Source organism: Protopterus annectens, chromosome 11.part0, assembly GCF_019279795.1.
Source record: "Protopterus annectens isolate FY-2018-M chromosome 11.part0, PAN1.0, whole genome shotgun sequence".
Taxonomy (NCBI): domain Eukaryota; kingdom Metazoa; phylum Chordata; order Ceratodontiformes; family Protopteridae; genus Protopterus; species Protopterus annectens.
Window position 1 is genome coordinate 491,745,466 of NC_056745.1, and position 17,381 is coordinate 491,762,846.

Below are 17,381 nucleotides of genomic sequence, written 5' to 3' on the forward strand. Positions count from 1 at the left end.
TCCAGCTACCCCATCCAGTAGGAAATGCTGATTTAACTTTGTCAGATGATGCTATGATTTCTTATTGTAGGAAACTCATTAATATTTTGCAGCAATATCATCGAACAGTAAGAGCAGCATTACAAACTCCCCCTGACCAGCCCTGTAAGAAACTACAACTGGGTGAGTGGGTGTGCCTGAAAATTTTCCAGAGGAAAAACTGCCTGAGCCCGAGGTGGAAGAGGCCTTTTCAGGTTCTGCTCACCACTTTGACTGCAGTTCACTGTGCTGGACTACCAACATGAATCCATTCATCTCTTTGCTAGAAGACCTGTCATGTGGGGACCACAGATGAATCATCACATCCAACAGAGGAAGATCGAGGTGTGACAGATAAATCATCTGCCCAGTGAGAAGGTCAACTTCAGTAGCAGTCCATGATGAATCCAATAACAAGTACTTTTGCTTTGTTTCTGCTGCTGTTCCCTTCTATAAACTGGTCAAGAAAAAAATGTTTCTTGATGGTCCTTTGGCAGTATGCCAAAAATCTAAACAAAACAAACTGCTGAATATGTTCATATATACCTCATCATTCTAAGGCAGGGATTCCTATTATTCCCACCCCTGCATGACCAGTGTCATTTGAAAAGGACCTTAATGACATCAGCTTAACCTGGCATAATATAACTGATTTTTCAAAGGTTGTGTCTCTTCAGCTTGCAACCACACATCATGGAGACACGTTATGCCACAAATAGGACTGTACCAGTAAGAAAAAGCAAATTTAGTAACACCAGGCAGTAAAGTGTGTTAGACTCTTTGCACTTAAAAAGCTATAACTGGGGGCATGGCATGGGCATGATAATTGACTGTTACTACATCTGTGGTGATCGTGCCTACCCCTGGTTGCCTACAAACTGGTCTGGACGTTGCTTTGCAGGCTATATTACTCCTGCTATTCAACACTTCAAACACCCACCAGTAGGTAGACTGACAAATAAGCAAGCAATCCATTGGGCAGAGCAAGTATTTTCAATTTTTAATCCTGGATATGGAGTGGAAAGGACAATGCTTGAAATCACCATGCTTGCTCAAATTCTACAGGAGGTGGCCAACAAAACTTCACACCACATCAGGATGGCAAATTGACAAATGACTGAAATGTGAACTGTGGTGTTACAAAATCTAATGGCACTTAATATAATGCTTGCTGCAAAAGGGGGGGGGGGGTCATGTGCCCTCATAAGGAGTCTTTGCTGTTCATATATTAGTGACTATTATGATGAACAGGAAAAACTGGCAAATTTCATAGAACAAAGGGCCAAAGATTTGGACAGCACATCAAAACAATGGACACTTTTTGGAAGGCTGGGCAGTATTTTTGGTAATCTGGGAATTAGCATAATCCAGGCTATTGTAATTGTACTTTTTATTATATTTGTCATCATGATGGTATTTTCTATTCTAAAGGCTGTGATTACAAAATGTTTAACCTCACCTGCACATGAAATACCACTGCATGCACCAATCAAAGGCAGTGCTATTTTGCTAGAAAATAATAATCACTATTACGACACAGAGGCGTATTTTATCAAGTTGAAAAAAATAAAATATAATTACATGTATGGTATGACACTGATAGTGTCAGAGGGAGGAAACTTTTATGGAACAAGACCAGCTTATCAAAATGTATATTAATTTCAGTTTATTAATGATGCTATAATGTGATTGTTAAAAAGCAAATATAATTTGTATGCAGGGCTGGGAAAAATACAGCTTCATAAGCTACAGTATTGCTGTTTCTTAACTGCATTCTTTTAATATGTTTGTTTGTCTTTTCGGCTTTTCCCAGTTAGGGGTTCGCCACAGCGGAACTCCGGTCTGCTAATGATTGGCAGTATATTTTTATGGTGCCGAGTTGCCAGCCCAACGCCTGATCTTCAGCGAAGGAACGGCCATTCACGCATGTCTTTTGGAGGCCACTCAACTGCGGGGAGGACATGCAGACTCCACACAGAAGGCACTCCAGCCGAGAATCGAACAGGAGAACCTCTTGCTGTGAGGCAAAAATGCTACTGCTGTACCACTGTGGCTTACCTGCATTCTTTTAGTATATAATAAGGAAAAAGTACATGTTGCATGAAGAAGGCATGTTAGTTACTACAAAAGGGATTTGTTAGCCTGACTCCTCCAGGCTAGGAGTGTGTTGTTGCTAGGGTAGGTTTGAAACATCCAAGGTCAGAAACAAGACCCCTTGGAAGCAGGTGGATCATGTATAGAAAGGTGTTCACGTGAAGTCCGAGGTGAAAAGCACAAGGGATGAGGACATTTGCAAAGTTTTCTATTCGTCAGAATAACTGTAACATAATAAAAATGCATGACCAGTTTGATAAGGAAAATGTATAAAAATACAGTTTTTGTAGGTAAAGTGAGAATGCTTCATCAAAGGCTATGAAGATTGTTTCTCAGTGCTGTAAGAATAAAATTTCTGTTTGCACATCTTGAAGTGTTGTTCCTGACTGAAGGCATATAAGGTAAATTCTTAATGTTATTTATTTATGACTATAACATACCTGGTAAAAATGAAAAACATATTCTCTTAGCAACTTACTACAATGTTACATCACAATTAAAGGGGCCCAGTGGCCTCATAAATAAGGTACCATCCTCCAAACCTGGCAATTGTGGGTTCAAGTCTTATATTGGTCAGCTATTCTTCAGGGGATGGGGCTGGCATAATGTTTAAGGAATTTGACTCACAAATGCAAGGTACAGAGTTTAATTCTGACCTCTTGCTGCCTTACAAATGCAAAGTACAGAGTTTAATTCTGACCTCTTGCTATTGGCTAAATTTGCATTAGTCTGCAGACTGATAGACAAGTATTTATCTATGAACCTGTAATGCAACTTAGATTCCCAAATCAGAAAATTTATTTTATTCATAATACATAAATAAAAAAAAACAGCATGGAAGCTCACTATACCTTCTAAATGTGGCTAAGCTATGGAACACAATTTGTCCTGAGAATAGCTAAGCAACAAACCGCAAGGTATCCATAGGACACCTGAAAGCATGCTTAATATTTATTCAGAATGAAGTCTCTTGTGTGAGACAAAAGCGCTCATTTTATTTTTTTCAGGTTATTGTAATAAATTAATTCTTGGATCATTTCTGGACCTTTGCTTGACATTGATTTTCTTTGGTTTCAAGTTTAGTACAGTTGTTTCATATCTGGCAGTAACAAAGATGCCTTTATATTGCCCTTGTAATTAGATAACTCTTGACTGTCTCCTTCAATAGTTATAGCTAAACACCAGCCCCCAGATTCTGTATGCCTTGCATGGCATGCAGGATCAGTGCAGGAGCTCTAGCAGGCAATATGTCTGCCGTGCGATCCAGGAACAGCCTGCAGGGGCGTGCATGAGTGCTTCTGCACTAGTCCTGCATGGACTAAGCCCCTGTATGCAAATAACCCCATTTGCAGGAGAAATCCATGCAAATATGGTGAATTTGTGATCCAGTAAGCTTGCAACCGGCCATGCAGGACTAGTGCAATCTGCAGAAATGTACTCAGTTAGTAACCAAGTACATTTCTGCAAAATCCAAAACGGAACCAGGACAGCTCCAAATAAAGGCTGCATATGAGTCAGGAAGCATGCCAATGGCCAAGTATAAGGCCACTGGCATTGCAAACAACCTAAAAAAATAAAGAAATCAACTTTTATTTTTTTTTAGCCAATCTCGGCTATTTAAGTATAGGGCAGCGGCGCGCAAATGGGATCGGGGGGGGGGGGGGATAACAAAATAAACTGAAAATAAGCATTCTAACTAAAATCACTATTCTGCCATGCAAGTCAATGGCAGGCAGAAGACAACATGGCCAGTGAGTAGTGATTGCTAAGGGGGAGGCTCAGTGTGAGACATGTAACTATGCATTAACAGGCAATCCTATGCAAATGAGGGGAATGATAGTGAATCCCAGTTTTCCCCAGCTTGCTAGTCAGGTCCCAACAGTGTAAGAGTAGGAATACCTTGGTGCAAGCCTAGGAGTTAGCTGACATCATTTGGGGATGTGTCAGGCATATTGTAAGCGGATTGGAGCCTTGTGGCTCGGGTTTGCTCCTAGCTTAGCACAGCTAAGCTAGGGGGGTGTGTCTGAATCTGCCTAGCACTCTTTACATTGCCTAAGCAGGTGTGCATGCCACGCACCGGGTTATAAAGGAAGAAAAAAAAAGTTAAACCAGGAAATAGCAGCACTGTGCACATTTCAGCACTCTGTTTGTGTGGCGCACCCCCGGGCTTAAACAGGAAAACAATGGAAGAGAAAACAGCATTCAGAAGGTAATCAAGGAGAACTAGCATAGCTGGCAGGTGAAATGTATCAGAATCAGACAATTTCACAGGCAGCAGCCCAGCCCAGAGCAGTACTATATGGCCTCTGAATGATGCCTATGGGTAACTTCCCCCCAGGCCTACACAGACAGACAACAGCAGGTCAGGCAGCAGGACATTAGTTCTGAAGGGTAGGAAGTCAGAAACTAATATGTAGCTAAATCAAAGCTACGATCTGTAGTACACTGGTATGCCTCTAGTCAGCAATACAGAATGGAATGGAGTACCTGACATAACAGTACAGTTATAGCAAATGTGTACAGGTGTCAGGTGTGCCCCCCATCCTACGTAGTAATGTAATAATGGTCACGTGTGCCCCCCCAATAATGTGTAGAAATAGTCAGGTGTGCCCCCCATCCTACGTAGTAATGTAACAGTCAGGTGTGCCCCCCCCAATCCTGTGTAGAAATGTAGAAATAGTGAGGTGTGCCCCCCAACCTATGTAGAAATTTTAACAGCAGTCAGGTGTGCCCCCTCAATCCTGTGTAGATATGTAGAAATAGTCAGGTGTGCTCCCCCCATCCCTACTTAATTATGTAGTAACTCTCTGGTGTGCCCCCCCAAATGTGATGTACACACATCGCAACAGTCAGGTGTGCCCCCCTACAACCCTATGTAGTAATGTAATAACATGTATGTGTAGGACTAATACCAGTGGAGTACAGATGCACAGAGGTGGTCAAGGTAGCAGGATAGGTTGTAGCATCTGCACAATATGCAGGTATGTGTGTGTGTTAGGTTGGTGTGTGTCCCATAACGTGTGGGAGTGGTTGGTATGTATGCATGTTGAAGTAAGCCTGGTGGCTATTTCCCACTACTGCTGATGACAGGGACAAGTCCTCACAACCACTGTGCCATACACAATACCCATCAGTATAACACAAGGTAGCAGTAAGCCATTGCAAATGTATGCTGGTAATATGTGTCACCATCTGAAAGACTGACATGGCATGGGTGCTGGTCAACATATACAAGCAGTACACAAGGGAAACAACCCCAGACATACAATATATATTGTGTCACTGTGAAATGGACACACCCTTAGAAAAGTACATACAGGTATGCATCACATTATTCGGTCCTATAGTGGGGGATACTGGTGTTGTCTGCCCAACACTTGCAGATCACAAAGGAGGTCAGACTGATGCATTGGGAAACAGCTGATGAACTTGCACATGCAAGCATAACTGAAATGCCCAATGCATATCTGTGTGTCAGATGCAAGTAGTGTCCATAGCACACATGCACCCAACTCATGCAAACACCACACCACAGGCACCTCTCTGGTCATATCCCTGCTGTGAGGAATGGGTACAGTAAGACCCGACCTGCATATGGCAATAGTGGAAGACTGCAGCATGCAGTGCAGGTGTCCCACGCAGGTGTGTCCCAAGCTGTAGGTAGCACCATGCCAGCATCCACACCACCTGAGCAAGCCTGTTAGGAGATATTGGCATGAACACCTACCACACCTACCCTGTTACCCCAGGGGAATACACTGTATGGTGGTCTGGGACTGTAGGACTGACAGAATGCAATGACCTGACACATCTGGCATGCAGCAACACCTAATGCCCCACAGGCATCTGCCAAAGGCCTGTGTCTCACACGTACTGCCAATGCATGTTATGGCATGGGCACCCAAATAACAACACAACACACCCCACATAAGCCATATGCAAGGCCATGTGGACAAACCACAGTAACATGTCCACCATGTCCCACTGCATGACTTATGGACCAATGGTATATCACACCTGGGATGGGGTGATACCCTTAGGGAAAGTTTCAGAAAATGTATGCATAATGTACGGAAGAGGTTAGAATAACAAAGGGGGTTGGGAGCATGGGCAGCATGGAATGTGCAGGTTCTAACAACAAGCTGTGTGCACACACTATCCCTGGCTGCAAACACATACATGGGTGGCTACACACCTGCTCGTACACCACAATAGGGTATATGTCCTGACCCATGGCCCCTGCCTCTGGCTGACCTGTGTGAATTTGTACAGATGTGAGGCATTGCCATAGCAAGATAAACCCATACTGTCATGCTGATGGGCTTACAAGTATGGGATGTTCTGCCAGTACTGTACCAAGGTGCTGAACCAGATACACAACCGAGAACCAAGTGTCTGCAGCTCCCCCTCCAGAATGGCATATATTACCAAGAATATGTAGGTGTCTGCCCACAATACTGGACACAGCCGCTGTCACCCTTGTCCCCCAAGACATCACTGTGAGCAAGAATGTCCACCTGACATTACATGAGGGCAGAAAACATCACTGTGTATAACAGTACACGTCTGACTATCTCTGCTAACAGCAGTACCATGCAGATGAAGCAGCACAGACACAATCACCTACAGTACACACTATCCCCTGCACAGTCTGTCCACATATTGCCAAATGATTGATGGACACATTGCAGAAACAGTATGCTACCTGTAGGTGTACACCACAAAGGTCTATACTGCAGTACAAACTACCTGGATTCGATCCACATATTCAGTACAGATGGGCATACTGGGCATGCTCACACACTTAGAGAAATGTAGGCAATGTCAATCAACAGCATACTGAAAGGTCATACTGGGCATGCTCACACACTTAAACAAATGAAGGCCATGTCTACAAACACCAGTGGACCAGATATATCTGGCAGTCGCAGATGTTACTGCAGACACTCTTCAGTATGCACCACTCGTGCTTTGCACACACAGTGGATAGGAATACAGAGATATATCTAAGGATAACCCACTATAATAAGCCAAAGGTAGACATACATAGATGGGTGGAAGAGGGTGACTGTGACAAGGAGCCATCCAGGCCTGTCCCATCTGGCACACACCCAAAGGGCCACAACCACATGAGGTTCAGATGTCACTCACTGTAGATACTAGCCACCCAACTCTGTCAGTATTACAGACTATGTGGTGCAAGTGCTAGCTGTGCAACATGACTGTACAAGGAATTAGTCATCTAGCAGCTGCATACACATACCTGTGAATTATGATCCTGTGTGTGCCCACATGTGGTGTGTCAACCTCTAGATGAATGGGTTATGGCCCATGCACTCACACTGCCCTCCCCATAGCCCTACTATTACATGCCTGCTGAGGTCATCCATTGTGAAATACACCTTTTGGGAAGTTGTAGCCCGGTAATCTCTGTGGCGAATCCTATAACTGTGTACTGCTGTAGTGTGGTAAGATAGTTAGGTAGGAGTTTTAATCCCAGACTTGGCAATTGTGTGTGTGTGTGTGTGTGTGTGTGTGTGTGTGTGTGTGTGTGTGTGTGTGTGTGTGTGTGTGTGTGTGTGTGTGTGTGGGTGTGGGTGTGTCTGTGTAGAGAACAATGTTTTTTAGGGTAGTTACACTCCCTATAATTCACATGCTCTACTTTGGCAAGGCTGCTGATGTCCTCCACCTAGAAATATACCTCTGGGAAGGTTGCAGCTCAGTAATCTCCATAACGTGTCCCATAACTGCATACTGCTGTAGTGTGATAAAATAGGTAGGAGTTCTCATCCCTGACTTGGCATTTGTGTGAGTGTGTGTCTGTGTAGAGAGCAATGCTTTTTAGGATAATCACACTCCCTACAATTCAAATGGTCTACTTTGGCAAGGCTGCTGATGTCATCCACCTAGAAATACCCCTCTGGGAAGGTTGTAGGCTAGTAATTTCCGTAGCATGTCCCATAACTGTGTACTGCTATAGTGCGATAAAATAGTTAGGTAGGAGTTCTAACCCAGACTTAGCAATTGTGTGAGTGTGTGAGTGTGACTGTCTGTGTAGAGAGCAATGCTTTTTAGGGTAGTCACACTCCCTACAATTCAAATGCTCTACTTTGGCAAGGCTGATGATGTCATCCACCTTGAAATATACCTCTGGGAAGGTTGTAGCCCAGTAATCTCCGTAGCATGGCCTACACCTGCGTACTGCTGTAGTGTGATGAACTAGTTAGGTAGGAGGTCTAAACCCAGACTTGGCAATTGTGTGTGTGTGTCTGACTCTGTCTGAGCAGAGAGGAATGCATTTTAGGCTAGTCACACTCAATCCAATTCAAATGCCCTACTTTGGCAATCTTGCTGATGTCATTCACTGTGAAATACACCTTTGGGGAAGGGGCAATCCAACAATCCCTGTGGTGCATCCTATAACGGCATCATGCTGTAGTGTGATATAGAACTCTTATATGGGGTTCTATTCCCACACGTGGCAGTTGTGGATGTTATGTGTGTGATTCTATGTCTGTGTAGGGAGCAATGCATTTTAGGCTAGTCACACTCACTACAGGTCAGATGCCCTACTTTGGCAATCCTGCTGATGTAATTCACTGTGAAATACACCTTTGGGGAAGGGGCAGTCCCCATGGTGCATCCTATAACAGCATCATGCTGTAGTGTGATATAGAACTCTGGTAGGGGCTCTATTCCCACACATGGCAGTTGTGGATGTTTTGAGTGTGTTTCTATGTCTGTGTAGGGAGCAATGCATTTTAGGCTAGTCACACTCATTACAATTCAAATGCCCTACTTCAGCAATCCTGCTGATGTCAGTCACTGTGACATACACCTTTGTTGAAGGCATATTCCAGTAATCCCCATGGTACGTCCTATAATGGCATAGAGCTGTAGTGTAATATACTAGTTAGGTAGGAGTTCTAATCCCAGACATGACAGGTGTGTGTGTCTGTGTTTGTAATTTGTTTCCTGTGTGGTGGTGGGTGTGAGTGTGTAACAACTGGACTCAACGTGGAAATTCTTATATGGTGGGCCAAGTATATATCACAATATCCACCGTACATGGATAACAGAGGTGAAATAGCCGAGAGGCTGGGGTGCAATTCCATACCCCTAAATGTGACATTGATGCCAGCTGAACAATGTTAACAACCCTTGTATTACCAAGGGAACCCTCTCAACCCATGTCTCACACACACACACACACACACACACACACACACACACACACACACACTTGCCTAGGCAACAGCCACTATGTTGGTAGTACCCTGCATATTGCCCACTGATAGTAACCATGGTGTGATTGCAGTGGGCTACAGAGGACATGGCACCCTCTCCATCAGCCCAATACGCATGTACATGCTGACAGTGCACCTCCTCCATGTTCCCCACCGGACACCTGCAACACCTGTGGTGCCATCAAATGTGACCCACAAAGGAGATATAATGTCTGAAACACAAACCCTGTATGTACAGATGCCACTGACACCAGGGAATACCGGTAGCATGCTAAAACTCTAGGTGCAGGGTCAACCTGCTGTCCATTAACAGTTCCCGCCACATGAGGCCAGGACTGGCACATCTGATGATAACGATCTGCGCACACAACATGGGCCAGACACCCCAGGTATAGTTCCACATGTCCCTGTACATGCATGTGGGAGGTGTGCACATCCCAGACACTGTCCATATCATGGACTAAGGAATACATACATGGCAAGCAATGCACAGAGTAGGCCATACGCAATAGTCACCCACCTGTGTGGGCAACTCCAGACACTACACCCCTAATCCACAATGCAGGCCATTGTCATGTGGCATGATGCCAAGGTATACCCACCACCTAACCTTGTATAGCCGTCTGGCACCATCAAGCAGAACACACCCATGAAGCAGTGCACACATGCATGTCAGTACTGGCAACCATGTCTATGTGTGTGGTGTATGAGCATATCATCACATTCACACTCACTGCACCCCCCATTGGCATACTGAAGCATGCTATCTGATGTCAGACACCTCCATCTCCACCTCCCTTGCACATATAACCTCCGTATGACCCCTGTTTTGCATGTGATACCTGCACAGTACTGTGTTGTGCCACTCCCACTAGTGATGAGTTGTATTCCTGGCCCTACCAAGTGTGGCAATGTGTGTGCATCCCTGTGAGAGTGTGGCTGTGTTGACGCTGACACCTGTTCATGCAGATAGGCACGTGTACTACACCTACCACATAGCTACCATATCCCTGTTGCAGATGTCACTCACCATTACATTTACATTCTGAGGGCTCCCCAACATGTAACCTACGTGGCACATCCAATAACTGCATGGACATGTGATAGCACTACATAGTCATCAGGGGTTTGATACCCTGTACTGGTACGTGTGATACACAAACATGATTAAGTTTTAGACTCCCACCCCTCCCTGGCTTTTCTGTGCCTTTGTCTGCCTCTCTCACTCCCTCTCTGGTGGATGTGGAGACTTTCACCTGCTTTGCTTAGGCAGCAGCATGTGTATTTTAGGTGATGCTCAGGATCAGCTGATGGGCTCTGCATGAATTGCAGCCCTCTCTAGCTGATTGCATGTGGTACAGCTGTGGTAACATTCCAATAGACAATTGCATGGAAACACTAACCAATATCTAGCAGCATCATCTTGGTGTTGGGCCTTTCATTCACTGTGAGTAGGAACTCGATCTGTTGTTTGGCAAACAGCATCTCAGATTGATTGGGGTTTACCTCTAACAACATACACTGTGGAAAAAGGCCAACACACAGGAGGGGGATGTGCCTGACCTGACTACAGACTGTAAGTGCTGCTATACTGCATTTGGAGTAGTGTTGGTTTAACAGGGTGCATGTGGATATGGCTGTTCTACATGTTTTCATACCTACCATGTCAGTGCTATGTTTATGAGGGAACACCCATCTGTAGGGCCATCTGCAGACTGGCCAGTGTGTGGTGCCTTTTGTTTCAGGTGTTACCCACAGAGCACCTATGTATGAACTGCAGAAGGTAGTGTGAGGATTGCAGTCTGTAGATGGCGACAGCTGTGAGAGTTACTGACTTCATATCCCTCATAGGACATATGGTAGAAGCAAACCCTATTACAACAGTAAATGTATGAGATTATCACAGCAACATGTCAATATTGGCCCTGTGTATGTGCCTCCAGCCACAACCCTGTCATCCTTTGTATATATGTCATGCAGTAAGGGGTGCATATGTACTGTACACCATAATTAGTGACATCATATTTGATAACAAGCCAGTGAGATATCAGACTGCTACACATGTAATGTATAGTAGGGGTTATATTTGATGACATAACCTGGACATTCTGTGGTTGTGAGTACAGTACTGAGTTCTGTGTACTTATGGTGATTGTTGGCAGTGTGTGTATTGTTAATATGTACCTTAGCCTGTGTACCGACTGTGGTAGATGTCATTGTTCTTGGTCCTGTTCTATCTGATGTTACATGCTGCTCCACTGTATGTCACTCTATCGGATTACATGTTTGTATTGCCATACACACACATGTTCCATACCACAGACAGGCAGCAGACCACACTGTGTAGCGGCCCACTAAATGTAGGGTCAGTGTGTGAGTGGCACATATGAGGTTGGTGTTGAACAGATATATATACTGTAATAATATGCTAGCATGCCATATGTCGCTGTGGCTGTGTTCACATTGGTTGTGGTTATGCACTTTCACACAGGTGTATGCCTCTGGAGCCGGCTATATATGTATGTACATGTGAATATCCCCATAGGAAATGTAGGCCAGTGCTGAGCCGGTCTGCCTGTAGCCTGCACAGTGCTTTGTTACATGCCTAGCAGCTTAGTGTACTTACCCAGTGAGATGTAATGTCCAGCTACTTGCCAGATGTACTGATGCCGGGCCACCATAACAGTCATGTATGTCAGACAGAGCAGTGGGATGCTGTACAGATGTATGTCAATATCTAGTGGGTGGTACGTGGCCTTGGCACCTCTGTACCAGTGGTTATGTGGCAAGACAGACAGGGATGTGTGATTGCATAACCTAAGGGGGCACATGCATACCAGTAGTTACTTGTTATACCCATCTACATGGCTGTTAACATCCACATTGTCAGGATTGGTCCACATGGTAGAATAACAAAAAAGCAACCAGGCTATAAGTACTCCAAACCACACTATTTATTGTGAGTGCTTTCATCAGAGACAATGCTCCAACTTCATCAGACAAAAGAAAATACAACAATTAAACATTTTACATACTTATAAGTGGATGCAATTAAACCAATCACAAATTAACCCTCAGTAAATTACATTCACTAATTCATGTAGGGATATAAAAACATCTAACTCCATTATGGCAACAGTAAACAATTCAACTAATACAAGATATCTTCTCCATTTACAATGTATATACTTAAAACCATATACAAAACATATCAGAAACCTATACATAAATACATGGATATAATAAAAATATATACATTAAAGATTAAACATTGACAAGGTATAATACCCTTTCAGCTAAGATACTAGGGGAGCTAAACACATAGTTGATACAAATGTGAGTAATTATAAAGTAAAAATTAAAACTTGAATGATTTTTACTTAATTATTCCTACATTTAAAAATGCAACTTATGTACATGAATATATATATATATATATATATATATATATATATATATATATATATATATATATGTGTGTGTGTGTGTGTGTGTGTGTGTGTGTGTGTGTGTGTGTGTGTGTGTGTGTGTGTGTGTGTTTGTGTGTGAATAAAAGACCAAAAAACATGGCCCAGTAGACAAGTATATATAAATGCAACCTTATGGTAAATATGACACTGACTGTAGGTAGGCAAACAAAGGCCAATGTGACACTTAATGTGGAAAGGCATATAAAATATACTTAGTTAGAAAAACTGAAGTGCTGGTGCACAAGCTATAGGCACTACCTAGCAAGTGCTTTAAGCTTTAAAAGGCATTTGATTGATACATATTCGTTAAGGCCAGGAGATATGTGGGCCAATGTGCGAACTTGCCACATAAGCTCACATTCCTCAAGTTTAAGTTCCCATGGACCTCCTTGTATATTATGTTCAAACTGTTGCATTACTGCAAGCACAAACTTGTGAGTGGGGTAATCTAAAATGCGTTTTGCCAACACATTTGTAGTAATCTGTTTGTGTATGCTGTACTGGTGTTCGTTTATCCTTTGTTTTATTTTTCGTTCGGTTTTGCCAATGTAGTATGATGCGCACCCCTCACATAAGGCTACATAGACTACCCCTTTGGTGTCACAGTTAAATTTGCCTTCTATATTGTATGTTCTATCTCTAATACAAAGTTTATTCCCCATCTTAATAAATTTACACTGAGGGCAACTACTACATTTTGCAATACCAAAACTACCCTTACATATTTTTCTCAGTTTCTCTAACAGGCATTTCATATTGGGTCCCCTCCTATATGTAAATCGTGGGTCTGCTTCCAATATTTTATTAAGACCATTGTCTTCCAAAATTATGGTCCAATTCTTAAGAAGATTGTCCCTAATGTTTTTGGAATCTGTAGAACAGGTAACAAGAAATCTTGTGCCTGTATCAAGTGTTGGGTTCACCCACTTTTGAAATGGCTGTTCAAAAGATGTATTATGTATTGTTTCATAGCCTTTGTGTACAATAGGTCGAAAATACCCAGACAGCCTTTTAGTATTTACCTCATGGAAGATGTGTTCAAGAAAACTTAGTGGGTACCCTCTCTTGAGGAACATAGATTTTAACAAATCGCATTCTATCATGTAATCATTGTCACTCAAAACCATCCTAGCAGCCCTAACTACCTGTCCCTTGACAACTTTCTTCTTCTGATGGTAAGTATGGCTGCTTGAAAAATGTAAAAAAACATTCGAGTAAGTGGGTTTACGATAGATGGTGGTCGCATATCTACTATTCACCCTATCTTTAAACAGATATACATCCAAAAAGTTAATGGAATCTATGCCCACTTGGAATGTAAATTCCAGAAACTCTGTTAAAGTGGTGATATCTGCAAAAAAGGACTCTATACTGGTGGCCTCACCTTTCCAAATGAAACGCATGTCATCCTGGTATCTTGTATACCAAATCACGTAATCTTTGAACATTGTATTGTTAAACAAAAAAACACTCTCCCCAATAGGCCATCATGCAGTTGGCGAAACTGCTACCACAGGGTGAACCCATTGCAATACCTGTTTTCTGAAGAAAGAATTGCCCGTTAAACCATAAGAAATTGTTAGACAAGACTATGTCTAGAAGGATTTCGATTACATAAATTTCTCCACCATCCATCCCTTTCATGAGCAAAAATTCTCTAACCCACTCAATACCTAATTCTTGTGGTATCACTGTGTAGAGATCTTTAATATCTACAGTGAGGAAGATAAAATTCTCATTAAATTCTAAATTGTTGATGTTCTCGAGGAAACTCCATGAGTCATGGCAGATTTGTGGTTTATATATATATGTATATCTGTATCTGCATATATGTGTCTGTGTATATATATCCTAGGGATGCCCATATCGTCTCTGGTCCTGGATATGGGATCTGAAACACTTGGTAGTGTATTTCAGGGGTGATGTGTTTGGCTGTGTGGGAGAGTATACCTATTCATACAAGACATATATTGTTTGGGGCCTCTCAACCCCATTAATGGTGCATATGGACATATATGTTTTTATTTCCCCATTGTTATCTACAGATGTATGTCCATATATACCTATACATATGTATATATATATATATATATCGAACCACTATTAAATCCCGAAAACCCAAACTACCAATGCCCAAAATCCCGAGACCAAATACCCGAAACACTAAAATACTGAAACATCAAAACCGTGAAATTCAAACTAACGAAAACTACTCTCAACATACAACACACACATACACATACACACACCATCCCCCAGAACACAAACACACAAACCTAAACTACAGACAAGCAAGGGGGCAAACCCCCAGCACCCCCCCACCCCCTATATAAATTTTCTAACTCCAAGGTTGCACTACATACACAAACACACGAAACACCACCACACACCTACATTCCCCTCGCACACACACATCACAGTGACAACACACACTTACACACTAAATCCTAACCAACACATTTAAACACAGATACTTACCTGGCCTTCCACCATACTGCAACACCAGAAGAGTGAATGTCAAACTCTCAATGATCGGGATTTTGAAATTCACGCTTCTGGTCTTTTGGTAATTAGGGGTTTCAGCTACATAGTCTCGAAAGTTTGAAATTCGGTATTTCAAACTTTTGAGATTATGTAGTGATCCCATATATATATATATATATATATATATATATATATATATATATATATATATATATATATATATATATATATATATATATATATATATATATATATATATGTATATATGCTGTATATATTTAGACATATAGATGTAGACATATATATCTATAGATGTAGGCATTTGCATGTATATATGTTAATATATATGTATATATATATATATATTACTATAGATAGATGGATATATATATCTACATATATAGATATGGTGTATCTGTTTAGATATTAATATATTTACACATGCACATACATCTACATGTTGAAATACATTCTCTGTACTGTTGAATGACTGGGCTGGATGATATGTTTTTGAATACATGAGGGTTAGGTATATCTGACATGGCTTTGTGGTAAATCCCTTTGTCTATGTTGTGCAGGGTCCTGGGTTCAAGTATTGCAGATGCTGTTTATTTTGTTGCTGGGCAGAACAAGGGCCGTTGGATACAGAGTGACTAAATCACTTTTGAGCAGTTGTAAGTGGGTTTGCACAGGTTTGCGTGGAGGTAATCACTGCTAACTTCCAGTTACAGTTTCTTATACTCAAATAGTGTTTGAATTGCTTAACCTGTGTCCGCATTGCTTACACCCGTGCTAACAGGCTTAAACCCGCTTACTGCTGCTTAAAAGTGCTTACTCCCACTTACCCCCATGCTAATTTCTTTAAAAGAAAAGAAAAAGGGATTGATAGGAAAGTGGTGAAAAAAGGGGCACAAAGAGGGGAAAGACAGTATGAAAAATTGCCAGGGATGTGCAGGAAGGAAAGTTCCATAACAGCCCATTTCGTCTACAGCAACAGCTGTGTATATACACTGAATTTAGAGATAGATTTGGACACTCAAACCCCTGGGAGAGGGTAAGGACAACAATAATTATTTGTGATGCCAATTGGACCAGATTACATGTGTCCAGTGGACACGTGTGTGAAATAGTTATGTATGGGGCGAGATGTTTTTGTGGAAACAGATTGCCCTTTTTTTTTCTTCAGGTGAGAGTGGGATGTTGGGGAGGGGTAGTAGGTATATATGGGGAGGTAATCTGGGGTAGGTTAACAGACAAGACACATAAGATGCATGCAGGGGTGGTATATGACACATGTGGGGGGTAAACACCTTGATGGGGAGGGGTGGTGGAAAATCGGAAGCCCACGAGTCCCCTAGTGGAAACAGTAGGACTGAGGTCCCCACCCATGGGCAGTCACCACTGCACCTTCACAGCCCCGAAGGTGGCTGTGCTGGGGGCTGAGTCACAGAGCCAAGCTGGCCCTCTAGTCGTGTCACATGGCCCTTGAGCTGTTGTAGCAGATCACCAAAATGCTGGTTGATCTCTCTACACACCATGACCCCGACCTGGTGACAGGTGACAGGCGAACCCTATCCCCAATGTGGTCCACCCGAAGGTGGTGCAGGAACAATGGAGGCAGGTCCCGGATTGGGCCCCAGACATGCTGGTGCTCGGTAGGGAAACAAAATTATTCTTATTTTACAGACTTTATATATATATATATATATATATATATATATATATATATATAATATATATATATATATATATATATATATATATATATATATATATATATTTATATGTATGTGTGTTTTATAGAAATGTTTATATATGTACATGATAATATTTTTATAACTGATTAAGGCTCTTTAAATGGGGGCGTTTTTTGTATTGACTGTGTCGGTGATGTCATATAATTTGTCTATTTAAACTTGGTGGTGTATTGATTATGTTGTCTGATGAAGTTTGCTGATTTTTAGTAAGCGAAAGTGCTAACCTTTACCTATTTTGTGACTTTGTGTGGTCTTTTCCTTTGATTTGTAGTTTATGCTGGTGCCCGGTGCTATGGCCAGCTGAGGTGGGA